A 10,878-nucleotide genomic window follows, 5' to 3' on the forward strand; every position below is an offset into this window, starting at 1 on the left:
AGAATGCTCAGGGCTTGCTTCATACCCTGCCTCCACCTGGACAAGAGTGACTCTCCCGAGGGAGTTCCCATGGCTACATCGGGAGGCCAGGCAGGGAAGTAAGATATGGTAGGAGAGAGAAAAGGAAAGGACCGTGTGGCCAGAGTGCCTGACCAGCCTTCCGGGAGACAAGTGTCCATCAAAGCATAGATGTTGACCATGTGCAGAGGTTTCTCACAGAGTCAAAGAGTCTGTTTCTCTGGGGCAGTGGGCTTCAGACACCTTGCAAAACACACATGCTCAGCCCAGAGAGGAGGCAGCAGCCAGGGCTCAGATTCTGGTGCTTATTTACATGTGACTGCCTGCTGGAGGCAAAGCTGAATGCAGCCTATGGGGTAGGACAGGTGGACGGAGGGACTAGCGAGCAGGTTGGGGTTCACATCCCCGGGAAGGATGCAGGATGGGCCGCCTCTGGATCCCAGCCTCAGGGAGTTAGAGAGACTGTCTGCCACCTACACTGTGACAGGGAGAGGACTTTCAACAGCCTGCAAGCTTCTTCACAAACAATGCCCTAGTTTATCCCAGGATCAAGGAGGCCCTAGTCATCAGAATCAAACACGCACATTAGCCTGTGCTCTGAACAGTTACAGGGTTCTGGGAGGAATCCCACACTCAGGACAACATGGAACTCTCTCTTCCCCCTGATTCGTGGAACCACCAGCTTCCAATCTGGCTGATTCCAGCCTCACGCCTGTACTGGAGTCGAAGGGACTTTCCCATCATGTATCTCCCCATGCCTCCCCCACATTTATTATATTCATTTATTACATTCATCCAGGCCTTCCACTGGGCCTCAGAGAACCTCGGAGCCCACATGCTGATACACAAGTAACCCTCCTGTGTCAGCCTTGGCCTCCACCTGGGAGCCTGGCCCCAGAACACCATGAAGTCAATAGCGTGAGTCTGCACAGAGCTCTCTAAAGAGGCTCGTTCTTTTGGGTCCTTCCACATGGTCTACTCTCCCCTATGCAGTGCCCTTCTGCGAGCCCTCCTGTACTTAATTAACCTCAGATTACAGCAAGAATATCTCAATACATCCATCCTAGACTTTAGAAAACATTTCAGAAGGGCCCAAAGCCTCTGGGCACGAATGTTCTGCAACGCTTGTCCCAGTGACCCGGGATGTTGGAACAATGTCTCCTCAGGCCAAGATGTGGGCCTAAGATTGGCTATGGTCTGGGTTAATGTTCAAGAGGGGATGTTCTCTGGATCTTTCAACTTAAAGTAGCTCAAGAATGGGGCTGAGAAGGAGGTCTCGGCACCTCCCACCCTGCTCTCTCACAGCACCCTGGCAGGCAGTCAGACCACAGGCTACCCCACCTCACTGAAAAGATGATGAGACAATTCAGGTAGTGGTCCTGGCAGGGGGACGGATATGGGGGAAATCTCATCTTTGATGGAGTGTCCCACATCTGTAGGGAGCAGGGCCAGCCCCTCACACACTAGCCCAGTGTCCGCCCTCTGAGGGGCAAGCAGGGATTCCCTGGTCTCTACATCACTCCTAACTCTACCGTCTTCTGAAACTGCTCTCTGCTATGTTGCTGCTGCCTCCAATCCCTCCATCCCATGTACCGGAGGATCTGCTGGGTTGTTATTCACTGCCCCAGGAGAAACTGACTAGGAACAAGTAAAGACTCCAGATTCCAATAAATATGTCTCTGAAACAGCTTCAACCAAACACATTTTGGTTTACTGGGAGATGGTGTTAATATGAAAATTATGACTACAAGCATAAATGTAAAAAACTGAATTTGTGCTTCATATACGACCTGAGCCAGAGGAGCTCAGCCTGCTACAAATTGAGCACAGCCCATCCTTGCCAGAGCTGGGACTCCCCTTAAGCGACATGAAAGTGAAATTATTTCTATTAGTCGCTCAGTCGTGTCAGACTCTTTTGCAACCCCATGGACTGTAGCCCGTCTGGCTCCTCTGTTCATGGGAATCTCCAGGCAAGAATACTGGAATGGCTAGAGTGGATAGGTACATGGCTAAGCCCCGACTCAAGACCAGAGGGCACACACTGGCCATGGCCCCCACATGCCCAAGACCAGGAGCCAGGTCTGCAGGGACATTCAGAGAAGCAGGGCCTTCAGGAATTCAACTATGGCAGGTGACCCCTGCAGGGCTACTGGCCACCAGCTATGTCTGCTTCCATAAAAAAGCCTTGTCTCGGCAACCAGCAGTCCTGTCCTGGGGCTGTGCCGTCTGCCATGGCTCTGTATTCCCACAGCTCTACAGACATCCATGGGACAAACAAAGATTCTTCATGAGATCCCAGTTGGCCCAAAGACCAATAGGGAGGAGGAGAAAGAGCCTGCACCCAAGAAGTGCGTAAGAGCAGGCTGAGGATAAGTGTCTCGGATAAACACGAACCAGGGAAGGGAACAGAGTCCCACAAGGATGCAAGCCACACCATGGGTGTAGAGGAAACCGAGTGGCCAGCAGAGCGTTGCTCCACAGCCCCAGAGAACTGAGGAGAGTTGGCTGGATTGGGAGACACACATGAGAGGAACAGAGGGGCCCAAGGCGGGAGGGAGACCCAGGCTGGTGCACGCAGTGAAAGGTCAGGGGGTGGTAGGACACAGTGCCGCAAACCCTCCTGCTTGTGCCTGAGTCTCACAACCCTGGAGAGACCCTTACTCAGGAAGCCCTGGTTCCCAGCTGTGCCCCTGAGGCCGGGCTTGCTGCAGGGTGGGGGACGATGGTGCCTGGGGCAGGGCCTTCAGTGTCCTTCATCAGGCATTCCCTTTGCCTTCTAAAGTGCACTGAAGAGCAGACGCGAAAGTTGGATGGTATGTGTGTTCCATAAGGATTCGTGAGGAACCTAAGGGTCAGTCTCTCACGTGCATAATCCCTCACCCTGGGGAAAAGCGCTTGCTCTAGAGATGGAATGTTAAGAAAAGGGTTCTGACTTCTCAGGGTCTGTGAATGGCTTCTGTACCTACAGAGGCGGAAGGTAACCCCTGAGCCTTCAGTTCAGTTCAGTTCAGTTCAGTCGTTCAGTCGTGTCTGACTCTTTGCGACCCCATGAATTGCAGCACGCCAGGCCTCCCTGTGCATCATCAACTCCCGGAGTTCACTCAGACTCACGTCCATTGAGTCAGTGATGCCATCCAGCCATCTCATCCTCTGTCGTCCCCTTCTCCTCCTGCCCCCAATCCCTCCCAGCATCAGAGTCTTTTCCAATGAGTCAACTCTTCGCATGAGGTGGCCAAAGTACTGGAGTTTCAGCTTTAGCATCATTCCTTCCAAAGAACACCCAGGACTGATCTCCTTTAGAATGGAGTGGTTGGATCTCCTTGCAGTCCATGGGACTCTCAAGAGTCTTCTCCAGCCTTAAGGCTCATCGTTTCCAATAGAATTCACAAGAGGGAGCCCACAGCTCAGTTCAGTTCAGACGCTCAGTCGTGTCCAACTCTTTGCGACCCCCTGGACTATAGCCAGACTTCCCTGTCCATCATCAACTCCCGGAGCTTACTAAAACTCATGTCCATCGGGACAGTGATGCCATCCAACCATCTCATCCTCTGTCGTCCCCTTCTCCTCCTGCCTTCAATCTTTCCCAGCATCAGGGTCTTTTCAAATGAGTCAGCTCTTCCCATCAGGTGGCCAAAGTATTGGGGTTTCCGCTTCAGCATCAGTCCTTCCAATGAATATTCAGGACTGATCTCCTTTAGGATGGACTGGTTGGATCTCCTTGCAGTCCAAGGGACTCTCAAGAGACTTCTCCAACACCACAGATTAAAAGCATCAATTCTTCAGTGCTCAGCTTTCTTTATGGTCCAACTCTCATATCCATACATGACTATTGGAAAAACCATAGCTTTGACTAGATGGACTTTGTTGGCAAAGTAATGTCTTTGCTTTTTAATATTCTGTCTAGGTTGGTCATAACTTTTCTTCCAAGGAGTATGTGTCTTTTAATTTCATGGCTGCAGTCACCATTTGCAGTGATTTTGGAGCCCCCCAAAATAAAGTCTCTCACTGTTTCCACTGTTTCTCCATCTATTTGCCATGAAGTGATGGGACCAGATGCCATAATCTTAGTTTTCTGAATGTTGAGTTTTAAGCCAACTTTTTCACTCTTCTCTTTCACTTTTATCAAGAAGCTCTTCAGTTCTTCACTTTCTGCCATAAGTGTGGTGTTACGTGCATATCTGAGGTTATTGGTATTTCTCCCGGAAATCTTGATTCCAGCTTGTGCTTCATCCAGTCCTGCATTTCTCATGATGTACTCTGCATATAAGTTAAATAATCAGGGTGACAACATACAGCCCACGGCTCTCCCATAGGAAATATATGGGTCAGCTCTGCCCTCTGGTGGCTGCAGGAAAAATTGCAGTCAAATGAGCCGATCTGAAAACAAACGTCACACATCACACTCTCTCTGTTTAGTCATTCCACCTTCACGAAAGTGAAAGTGAATTCGCTCAGTGTCCGACTCTTTACGACCCCGTGGACTGTAGCCCACCAGGCTCCTCCGTCCATGGGATTCTCCAGGCAAGAATACTGGAGTGGGTTGCCATTTCCTTCTCCAGCGGAATCTTCCTGACCCAGGGATCGAACCCAGGTTTCCCACATTGCAGGCAGACGCACTAACCTCTGAACCACCAGGGAAGTTTTATATCAGGGGTCTTGATAAGTCCTGACATAATCCTCTCACTCTCCTGGCTCTACCACGAGGATCTTCTTTCCCCCTGACCTAGCCTGATAGAGTCTTCACCCTTGGACGTTCCATCCCTGTTTCCACAGAGGCTGGCTCAATGCTGTGCCCTGGAGAAGCGGATGTGAACCAGTGTCCACTCCTGAGCACCTGTTAGGTTTCTTTACATCCACCATATCCTTCACAGGGCCCATCTTTACTCCCTTAAATAATAGAGGAACCGAGGCTCAGTGAGGCTCCATAACTTACCAGAAGTAGCACAGTCTGCAGGTTCTAGAGTCAGGTTTGAACTTCTTCCCATCTGATCTGACAGAATCTTGGGCAAAATTTCCCTGACGATCCAGTGCATCCTTTGCCCACAGCCTTGGCTTAAGCTCTGGATGGACTCCTCTTGGACAGTCACTCTGCAAGGTAGACCTTATCCAAGCCTCAGGTCCCAGGACTGCTTGCTGTATCAGCCAGAAGCTCCAGCCTTGCTATTTGCCTAGAATCCACATCCACCCCGAGCATATTTGATCCTGGATCAGCTAGACTACTGGGCACAGCAACTCATGCCCCAGCCTCCAGTCCAAAGGCTGCTGCTCCAGATCTTGGCTCAGGCTGCTCCTAGGCCTTCAGCAGGCGCACAGCCAGCGGTGCCATCAGAGATGGCTCTTCACTCTCGATGAAAAGGCTGAAGGCCTCCCTGGCCCAGAAGCCCTGGACAGGTGAGAATCCCCACCTGCATGCACTGTGTGCAGCCCTAAGTAACTGAACTCAGTCCAGCCCTGGTGACCAGAGGGCAGCAGCCCTGCCAGGCCCAGACAGACCACCAGGAGCCCCTGATGCCATGGCATAACCTCCGCTGTTCTCTTTACTGCCCAGCCACACAGAAGCCTCGACAGAGAAACAGTGTTGTGATATGTCTAATGTCTTTGGTGGTTGAACTTTTCCCAGATAATAGTTAAGAAATAGTGAATTACATCATCAACTTAAATTTAACTCGTTACATTTTCTAGAGATTAAAATATAATGGGAATCATTTTAAAAACCACTACCTGCTAAATACTATCCATAACTTTGTTTATAATACTACGGAGATGCAATATGAGAAGAAAAAAAAAAAGACTTACGTAAAAACAATTCTTTAAACTAAAAACAAATATAGCTAGTTCAAAAATACATTTGGACAAGGTGAGTTTCTACATTGGGCCTTGGGGTCATTTGGGGATTTGGATTAGCAAGCCCACGCAGAGTCACAAAGCCAAGAGGTAATCCATTTCTACTTTCTGTTTGAGGGAATGCAGGGAAGACCCAGCCCCCCAAGGGAGGACCTGGAGAACAATGACCCCTTGGTGAGAAGCTAGATCAAGGGCCCACCCTGGCTTCCTGGAGGAAAAGAAGGGAACATCCTGCTGCCATGAACTTCACATGTGCATTCACAGGATGGTGTGGAGGATGAGAAGCAGAGAATGCCTGGCAGGCAAGGAAGGGAGAAGAAATGTGTCCAGGGCTCAGTGAACATGTCCTCCCTGACAAATATTCCATCTGGCTCATTAGATGTGTGACCCAAATCTAGAATCTCTGTGGTTTTTTAATTAAACTAGAGTTGGTTTATAATACTAGCTTCAGGTATATAACAGTGATTCAATATTTTATAGATTATACCCCATTTGAAGTTAATATAAATATTGGCTATATTCCCTGTGCTGTGCTATATTCCCTTGTCACCTGTTGAAACATAGTTTTTACCTCTTAATCTCTCGCCCCTCCCCACTTCTCTGATAACCACTAGTTTGTTCTCTATAAGGCTGTTTCCTTCTTGTTATACAACATTTTATTAGATTTCAAATAGGAGTGATGACGTACAGTATTTGTCTTTGTTTCACTAAGCTTAATACTCTTCAGGTCCATCCCTGTTGTTGCAAATGGCAGAATTCCGTTCTTTTTATGATTGAATAACCAAGGTCAGTAAAGAATCTGCCTGCAGTGCAGCAGAGCCAGGTTCGATCCTTAGGTTGGGAAGATCCCCTGGAGAAGGAAATGGCAACCCACTCCAGTATTCTTACCTGGAAAATCCCATGGACAGAGGAGTCTGGTGGGCTGCAGGCCATGGGGTCGCAAAGAGGCGGGCACAACTGACTAACACTTCACTTCACATGTCATAAAGTGTATTCATCTTCTTTGTCCATTCATCTGTTGATGGACACTTAGTTTGCCCCGTATCTTCGCTATTGTAAATAATGCAGCTGTGAACGTGCATGCTAGCGTGCTAAGTTGCTTCAGTCATGCTCGACTCTTTGTGACCCTGAGGACTGTAGCCCACCAGGATTCTCCAGGCAGGAATACTGGAGTGGGTCGCCATTTCCTCCTCCCAGGGATCTTCCAGACCCAGGGGTTGAACCTCGTCTTTTATGTCTCCTGCATTGGCAGGAGTGTTATTTACCACTAGCACCACCTGGGAAGCCCTAGCTCTGAACATTAAGGTGCATGTATCTTTTTGAATTAGTGTTTTTATTTTCTTCAGGTAAATACCCAGGAGTGGAATTGCTGGATCATATGGTAGTTCTTTGGTACTGCCTTGCTTTGGGATTGGAATGAAAACTGACCTTTTCTGGTTCTGTGGCCACTGCTGAGTTTTCCAAATTTGCTGACATATTGAGTGCTGCACTTTAACAACATCTGTTAGGATTTGAAATAGCTCAGCTGGAATTCTGTCACCTCCACTAGCTTTTTTCATAGTAAGGCTTCCTAAGACCCACTTGCCTTCACATTCAAGGATGTCTGGCTCTAAGTGAGTGACCACACCATCATGGTTATCCGGGTCATTAAGACCTTTTCTGCACAGTCAGTTTTCATTCCGATGTCAAAGAATGTTAAAACTACCATGCAATTGTGCTCATTTCACATGTTAGCAAGGTTATGCTCAAATCCTTCAAGCTAGGCTTCAGCAGCATGAACTGAGAACTTCTAGACATACAAGCTGGTTTCCAAGAGGCAGAAGAACCAGAGATTAAATTGTCAACATGGATCATGGAGAAAACAAGGGAATTCCAGAAAAACATCTACTTCTGCTTCACTGACTAAAAACTTTGACTCTGTGGATCACAACAAATTGTGGAAATTCTTAAGAGATGGGAAGAACAGTCCTAACCACTAGACCACCAGGTAACTCCCTATTTATTCTCTTTTTGATTACAGCCATTATGACAGGTTTGAGGTAATATCTCATTGGAGTTATGATTACATCTCCTAATGTTTAGTGATGTTGAGCATCTTTTCACGTGACTGTTGGCCACCTGAATGTCTTCTTTAGAAAAAAATATCTATTCAGGTCTTCTGCCCATTTCTTCATTATTTGTTTGTTTGTTTTCATATTGTTACAAGAGCTTCTGTCTGGCCTGCAAACTTTCTGCAGAAAAATCGGCTGACAGTCTTAAGAAGGTTTCCTTATATGTGAATTGGTTATTCTCTTGCTGCCTTCAAAATTTTCTTTAACTTTTTAAATTTAGATATCTTGTTATATCTTGGTGTAAGTCTGTTTGGGTTCATCTTGTTTGAGACCCTCTGTGGATAGGAGGGAGGGAAGGAAAAAAAAGATAGAAAAAAGGAGGGATGGTTAGGAGGCAGAGAGAGGGTGTGAGGCAGGAGGGACGGAAGAGAAGGGGAGGGCGGAAACCACCATTTGCCATGCCTGAACATTCACATATTACTGTTCTCTCTCATCCATAGCTTTCCCTCAGGAAAGCTTAAAATTACTGTCCATTGGAGTATCTGATTTACATAATTTAAAATATAAATGCATCTTGTATAATTTTAAACAACAAATTGAAATAGATGCAAATCTACATGCTAATGACATCAGGTCATCACATAAGATTAAAATTCACCATTTTGGACTACAACAAAAACCTCAAAATTTTTTGAAAAATAGAAGTAACAGAGATTATTTTCTGTAATTGCCTGTCAGGGAAACTAGAAACAAGTGAAAAAGTTGAAGCGGAAAACCATGTGGAAATTGTAGAACTATCTCTGGGGTAAATTTTGGATCTAGAAACCACTGGAATCTATCTGGAGCTCAGAAAGTTAGAAATGGAAACTGAAATGTAAGAAAAGCAGAGAAACAGAAGTAAGATAGAAACAAGTGAGATACCATGGAACTCGTGACCTTGGGATATTTGGTGCCAAAACCAGAGGTTATTAAAGGTGACCCTTCTTTCCTTCTCCCCGCACCACATTTCTTTTTTTTTTTAGGAGAAAGTTCCTAGGTAGGACCCTCAATCTTGGCCACAGGAGTGGGGCACTTCTCTTCAGAGCTGCATGGAGGGAGGTGGAGGGGGAGCAGCCCTGGAGGAGGCGATGGGGAGCCAGCACTGTCAGCCTGGCCAGGGCTGCCCAACAGCCCTGGCCAGGCTAGGAGACCCTCAGCCCAACAGAACAGCCAACCAGCTTTACGTCACCCACAAATACCAAGAGGCCCCCACCCCACTGCACCCAACCTCCTGTCAGGAGGAGGGAGGTGTGTGCCGGTGGTTGGGGTCAGGGACCCTGGAGGTGGGGGGGCCCCTCAGGGTCCAGGGGTAAGTGAAAGGGGGTTCCCTACTCCTCCCCAGGGGCCCAGGGCTGTCCCTCTTACCGGAGAGTACACACAGCTTGGAGGGTCCTCATACCCTCCAGAGCAGCAGGGCGAGGCCCAGTGCTGGGTGGGACAGGATCCAGCCGCTTCTTGCAATGAAGTGAAGGGGACTCGGCCACCACACCTGTGGTTCCCATCCTGCCTGGGGACAGGGTCAGCCCTTTATGGAGTGAGGATCCTCAGAGGTTCTCAGAGGCCCCACCCTCCTGAGCCTCAGTTTCCTCCTCTGTAACCTGGGGATCTGAATAGTCCTCTGCTGCTGCTGCTAAGTCACTTCAGTCGTGTCCAACTCTGTGTGACCCCATAGACGGCAGCCCACCAGGCTCCCCCGTCCCTGGGATTCTCCAGGTAAGAACACTGGAGTGGGTTGCCATTTCCTTCTCCAATGCATGAAAGTGAAAAGTGAAAGTGAAGTCGCTCAGTCATGTCCGACCCTCAGCGATCCCATGGACTGCAGCCTACGAGGCTCCTCCCTCCATGGGATTTTCCAGGCAAGAGTACTGGAGTGGGGTGCCATTGCGAATAGTCCTCTAAGGCTACACAAATGCCTCAGCAGTTACAGCCTTGGCTTGTAGAGGACAGGGGCTCCTTCTAGCCCCCAGTGTCCCAGGGCCACCCTGTTGGGACTCCACAAAACACCCTAGAGGTAGTTCCTTCAACCTTGGCAATACGAGAGGGCTCTGCTCTCAGGTAGCCTAGACGTGGGTTTCCCAAGAGAGTCACATGCCCACCCTACCACCACCGCCATGATCCATTCAGCACACACCAACCTTGCCTTCCTGTCGTCCTCAGGATGGGGCATGGCCACCTGACCCACAGTTCAGGGAGCAAAGCACTCCCTCCCTGTTTTGATGGCACCTCTGACCCAAAGGTCAAACCAGACAAACATGGCATTTAAATTTTACGAACAAAAGAACCAAGTACCCTCTTGTAAGTTTGTAAACAAGTCACACGGACTGTATTTGGAAATGTGTACTTCCTTATACTTGGCCAGCTCTGAATTTTAAGACTATTTCCCCACCCCACCCGCCAGCCATTTCTTTGCCAAGATCTAATATTGCATTTTTTAAAAGTTCTTTCTTGAAATGTGTACAGCTGAGCAACACTCATTTCTGGTGGTTTGTTCCATTACTTTAATGACATCTGTTTATTCCTGTTCTTGTATTTTGTTCATTTACCTCTGGGGTTTTGGATGCTTTCTTATTGATCTCTGGTTCATTAAATTTGACATTGCAAATATTTTCCATTTGTCACTTATGTTATATCTTTGTGTTTTTCCAATGCACAAAAATTTTTTATGAAATGAGATATAGTGAATGATTTCCCTTATGACGTTTGAGGCTCACATTGTCTGGCGACAGTTACAGCAAATGGGTCTGTAGAACTCCTGTATCGTAAGGGGAGGTCCAGTGGCACCTTTGATGCAGATTTCTGGGGCTGTCCACTCTCCTGGTTCCCTCTGGCTAGTTTCCTCTTACATGGAGTTATTTTCCTACCCACATTTCTCGGCATCCAACGCTGATAGGAGCCAAACGCAGAGCACAGCCTCTCTTATTTCCCT

Source organism: Bos javanicus, chromosome 28 (genome assembly GCF_032452875.1).
Source record: "Bos javanicus breed banteng chromosome 28, ARS-OSU_banteng_1.0, whole genome shotgun sequence".
Taxonomy (NCBI): domain Eukaryota; kingdom Metazoa; phylum Chordata; class Mammalia; order Artiodactyla; family Bovidae; genus Bos; species Bos javanicus.